This window comes from Sinohyriopsis cumingii, chromosome 2, assembly GCF_028554795.1.
Source record: "Sinohyriopsis cumingii isolate HCF-2022 chromosome 2, ASM2855479v2, whole genome shotgun sequence".
Taxonomy (NCBI): domain Eukaryota; kingdom Metazoa; phylum Mollusca; class Bivalvia; order Unionida; family Unionidae; genus Sinohyriopsis; species Sinohyriopsis cumingii.
Genome location: NC_142962.1, coordinates 50736068 through 50742460, shown reverse-complemented (window position 1 = coordinate 50742460; position 6393 = coordinate 50736068).

Sequence of the window (6393 nt, the reverse complement as noted above, 5' to 3'; positions counted from 1 at the left end):
AGACAAGGCTGTCTGCTCTCTCCCACACTATTCAACATCTTTCTGGAGAGAATCATGGCAGACACGCTTGATAACCATACAGGGACAGTCAGCATCGGAGGCAGAACAATCATTAACTTACGTTTTGCTGATGACATTAATAGACTAGCAGGAAATGAGCAAGAATTAGCTAGCTTAATCGAGAGCCTTGACAAAACCTCTGCAGATTATGGCATAGAAATGATGACCACCAACACCAAGAGCGTTATCACTGACATCAGGGTCCAAGGTACAAAGCTAGAAACAGTCCACAGCTTTAAGTATTTGGGGCAACTGTAACAGATGAAGGATCGAAGCCCTTCTGTCAATATTAGCTGTAAATAATTGATGTCAATAGAAGATGAAACTATTTTGATGTGAATAGTAGATGTAAATAGGTATGTCAATGGTAGATGTAAAATAGTTGATATAGTTGGTAGATGTAAATAGATGATGTCAGTAGTAGATGTAAATTGCAAGGAGAGCAATATATGACAAATCATCATACTTTTCGTCGTTGTTGTAATTTCACTATCGCTATCAACTCCCTGAGAAAAGGAAACTTTTTATTATTACTGTATGAATTAGCCTGAAAAATAAATAAATATATAAACAAAAAATTATCGAAAATCAAATACCAGCAGATGTTTAGTATCAGTATTTTAGTTACTTATATTAAATGAGGTCAAGATACGCAAAAAGTGCAATAATAGGTCAAATACTGCACAATTATAAAGAGTCGAGGCCTTGCTTTATAGAATATTAATGAACCGAAATTCACGAACACGAAAACATTTAAATATTCGTTAACAAAATCTCTGTTTTCGTATCACACAACACTTCATTTTTGAGTAAGATTTATGATAACTTTAAAATAGTTAAAATTGTTTGTTTAGCTCCATTGGGCACTTTGACAGGAGAGTTTAAGCGATGATAAGTCGTAAGTTATCCATCGTCCAGCTTCTGTCAGCGGTTAGTTAGCTATTTTGTACAATGCCTTGTTAACCATATCAGTGGATACTTGCCTTATAAGGTAACACCCACACTCATCTTGTAGGTTGTTGGTACGTTAGGTAGTTGCCTTATAAGGTAACACCCACATGTCTTGTAGGCGGGTGGGTTTGTTGGGTAGTTGCTTTATAAAATAGCACCCACACACATCTTGTAGGTGGGTTAGATCTGCCTGGAAAATAGTGGTTTTGTGTCATTCGTTTTAATATATGACCCTGTTGTAATTGCACGAAGTTGTGATATTGCCCCACATTCGCATTACCCATCTTAAAAGCTTATACTTGTACAGGCAATTTTAAAAGATCCAGATAAAACTGTACTGGAATCCAATTAGATAACTGATAAGAGGTCTCCAAGCCACAGCTCATCGGGAGCGCACCTATACCTGGTCCGAAGGGTGTGAGGCTCCAGCAGGGACAATAAAGTGTTACGTATGGGTGACATGATACTCATTTGCAATGGGAAAGTTTTTACATCCAGGTATTTTGAGGTAAACTCTTATTCGGTTGTGGTGAAAACTTTCTCCTGATTAAATCATCGTGTACGGGTCCTTATTTCAAATTACGGATAACATGTTGTGCTTTAGTGATGTTCACAAGCTATAATGAATGGTTTCTCTTTAAACAATTCAGTATAATTTTATGGGGATTTTTTAAATTTATAACCACCTAAATTCATTTCTAAAACTGTGGTACGCTAACGAAAAAGACAGAATCATCCAGCTCATCGAATGTTGCGGTCATTGTAAGGACGATGGCAGATTACGTAGGAGAAGCAACACAATTTGAATGATGAAGGGCGATAATCATACAATTACACTAGGGTATGTCATTGGAGGTAATTATTTTACACCTGGCAAGTAAATTTCTGGCTGAGCAACAGCAAGTGCGATAGTTTTTTTTTAAAAATATAACTGAAGTATTGAACAATAAGAATAATGTACTAAGAACCGGAATCGCTTTAATTTAAAAAAATAATAACAATGTTAAAACATGAAAATTGTTTATATGCCTGATCAAAGAAGCCGTCTTTTAAACGCCATTGTTCACTATCTATACAACAAGATCTTTGCATTCGAATAAATTGTGAATTTAGTCGATTTTTGCTTTAACTTTCATGTATTTCACTTTTATGTATGAAATATTTGCAACAAAGACAAATGTCGAACCAGAATGCCAATTGTAATGTATACATTTTGGACATTCGCGTTGCTGGTAACGACTATTTAAAAAAGTCGTCCAAAAAGATACTGAGAAAAAAAGTATGTTTCTGAATATGACCGAAGGTGGTCGATACTTGAGCTATTAGTGGATCGTATTTGGATTAGCCATTTTGAATAGCAATGGTAAAATCCAAATGGATAAATAGTTTTGGCGACTTAGTCATACAAACATTTCTCACTGATGTAAGCTTATTTGCTTGATCTTCAGAATCTAATCATGCAAACAAAAGGATCCTGGGAAACTTTCATGGGCTAAACAATGGCTAAAACACACTACAACCCGATAAGCAGATGAAAATATAAAAACCTGGTCATTTATGTTTAGGCCTGGACTATTGATTCCATCAGCAGCAACACTAATAGCACCGGATGCACACAACATTAATATTGCGCGTTTGTAACGCGTACTTCAACCAACATCGCGTCACCGGAAGCAAAAACACATAATCACATAAATAAAGAATTTTGTGTCTCTTGTAAGGGTATGCATGTCATCCGACTTTTAAAGATCGGCATAGTTTGTATGATAATAAAGAAGAGGAAATTTATCGTACTCCTCATGCAGGGTTTCCTCACACGCCTATCGACGCTGCAGTTATCGCTCTATCGATGGTATCCACAGTTTCAGAACATGAACCTCCTACATCGCAACAATTGGCAGAATATGACGAATTTTGAAAGAATCAGAATGAGGAGCTACACACATTTATACAACGACAAACATAAAACACTTTTGTACAAGAAACACTGGCAAAAAGGGATCAAAACAATGACAAACAACACCGAACAGAGCGAACCTCGTACAAGAGGGGTCAAAACAACGACAAACAACAGAGCAAACCTCGTATAAGAGGGGTTAAAACATTGACAAACAACACCGAATAGTGTGTGTGATTTGGACATAGCTTTAAAAAAAATCCAGTCATATCGCTACGATGTCCGCAGTGTGGCAGTTTAGAGCGATGTTTAGCACTGGGGCATCATGCCAAAGACATGTAGCATGATGTCCCACCCAATCACAGCGAGGTAGCTGTTAATACCATTGTTATAAGTCTTTGGTATGACTCGGCTAGGGATCGAACCCACGACCTCCCGCATCCGAGGCGGACGTTCCAACCACTAAGCCACCGGAGCAGTCAACACCGAACAGAGCGAACCTCGTACAAGAAGGGTCAAAACAATGACAAACAACCTCGTACAAGAGGGTAATTTGATAAACAACGAGTCTCTTACATAAAATATTGACACAACTGAAATATTTATGAGTATCATTTAAAATTGTAGAGGTTAATAATAATATAAGAAGATCTGCCGTGTAGAACAAATCCAAATCATCCATGGCAACGGGGGGTGAGGGGGCTTTGATAAGGGTAAAGATCTACAGTTCCCATTAATGATGGACAATCCATACCTGGGTTGTTCCTATTTCAACAAACGATTTATTTTAGAGTCATCCATGAGAAGCAGAATGCTAATCACTACTGACAAAAATATGTTTTATGTTTTTTTATGTTTGTGTATGCTTTTCTGAAAAACTTCAACTTAATATTCCTCTCCCTCTCGCTGTATGTGTTATAGTATGTATGATGGTATATAGGTGTGTATTCGTGATTGCATGTATGCATGGGTGTATGATTCATGTATTAATTTTTGTATGTATGTACACACTGCTGTATGTGTGTGTGTGTGTGTGTGTGTGTGTGTGTATGAACGCAATCATAAAAAATGGTCCTCCAACCCAAGTTTGTTTTAATATAATGTCTGTTTATGTGTTTCTTTATTTGTACTTTATTAATAAGGACATGTGTTTGTTATTTGTTAATAAGAATATTTGTTTATTTGCCCATAAGCAGGTGTCCCTCGCCTGTCACCTTTCCCAACTTTGTTTTGTTTGAATGTGTAGTGCCTATCAGCAGTATCTTGTCATGATGTATGTGTTTGTACATGCCGACTAATTTAACCAAGGTTGTATCCAGGTTAAGTGGTCTACATGATACAAATTCGTTTCTTGGTTGTACTAATCTAGTTGCTGTGAGAGATCGAAATAATTATATAGAAGACGTTATTATTAAAAATGAAGCAAAGCATTTACAAGAGTTAAAAAGATTTATAAATTGTATTGCAAAATATTAGAATAGTCTGTTGAATCCCCCGAGCATGTATGTATGTATGTAGGTAGGTAGGTAGGTTCTTATGCGTGTATGCATAGTTATAGGTATATGGAAATGAAGGCAATATGAATTACGAACAAAACTGGATAACATCCCTAAAACATTCCAAAACGAAATAAGTTTGCAACGCTTATTATCAGTAACGTTCCAGCTGAACCAAGCAAATATATCTAATGCTGATATAACACCTGTACAAATAAATCACGTAATACATGTAATAACGTGTATTATTCTAATGCACGTGAAGATTTTAAGCACACTGGGTCCAATACAGGTTCAGTTCGGGCACAATGGTCATTGAATAGATTGCATTATTATGTTCCTGCTATCCCGAATTTGTTCTTTTTTATTTGAAGATTTTGAAAAGACAACAAATTAAAGACAGGTAAAAGTAACAAGCTCTGAGACGCAGCTGTTAAAAAAACAAAAACAAAAACAAAAAAAAACCAAAAAAAAAACAGCAGGAAAAACTAGATAACACACCGTGTATCGAACCCAAAAGGCCCTAAGGGAGGCTCTGAAACTGAGGCCAGACACCACTAAAGAAAGAATCGAGAGGAACTGCTTGTCAAAAAGCAATGGTAGAAAGCCAGTCACCCTTCCAGAGAATCTCAGATGAACAAACTCATGGGCATGGTCAGTACAACTTGTACAAACTTGTGAGACTTCAAGGACAATCCCATCTTGTATGCACGTCACGGTCAGTAGATGGACGATATACTTTTAATGTCTAGCCTAAATAACGGATATCAGCAGATATTTATAGGATCATTGCTAAGCACTTCGAGTATGCTGCTGATATATTAGCGCATGTGATCACACACTTTTTGTGTATATATATATATATATATATATATATATATATATATATATATATATATATATATATATATATATATATATATATATATATACGGATTTGATAGTGTTACCGATAACGGCTGACCATGTATTTCAGAGTACTAATTTCAACCAAAAGGTTAAAACATTGTAACAATTCTGAATGGTAGTGTAGGACATAACTATACATTGGCCAAAATCTACGGCACTCCTAGCCAATTCCAGCAGTTTTACATTTGAATACACTTACCACAGATATATTAAATCGAGGTAAAATAGTTACTCAGCAGCTGCAACGAGAGCATGTTGGTAAGGTACAATGGACCTTATATCTTTCAAACGTAATAAAATCTATCATCAGCTTTGTTACTCAACCAAGAGTTCTGCATTTGCCAGAGTTTCTTTTGAACAGTCCTACGGATGGTATTGAAGGCATCTTTCTCGAGGTAGATTTTGATCATTTTAGAACACGCTTTGTGGAGGCGATGTTTTTCAGCCAACAACTGCTTGATGTCGTCGCAATTCTTATCAAACCAGCCCCTGTGCTTTCAGAAGGATGGCCCTGTGATGTCTCTAGCGGTGTTGTAGACCAGCACTCTAAAGGTTGTCCTGGATGACTCCACTAGGTGTCCAGAGGAATGGATTGAAGACGATTTTCCAGTTTGCTGACAAAGGACTGTTTGGGGTTGGAGGTCTTCAATTTAACAATGTTCGTCCGATTTAGAATCTTCTTGCCTTGCGGGCGTTTCTTGAGTTGGATAAGAATGTTTAGCTTGGTCAGTCCAACATTTTGCGCCACACATGGACTTGGTCACCCATACGTCCTACCTGTCCCTCCTCTTAACTATCATGTAATCGATGAGATGCCAGTTCTTAGATAGGGGAAACATCCATGGCGTCCTGTTGCTGGTAGGGAAGCGGAAGACAGTGTTGGTGATGCGCAGATCATGCTTCACGCAGGTCTGAAGCAATAGAAGACCATTGCTGTTGCACCAGCCGACACCATACATTACAATGACCACTTCCCCGGAGATGTTTCCAGGGCCTAAACTTGCAATGAGGTCACAAAGGATGAGGAGCTTGTCAGCTTTGAGATCTGAGTTTATGATAGTGTGTAGTTCTTCATATAAT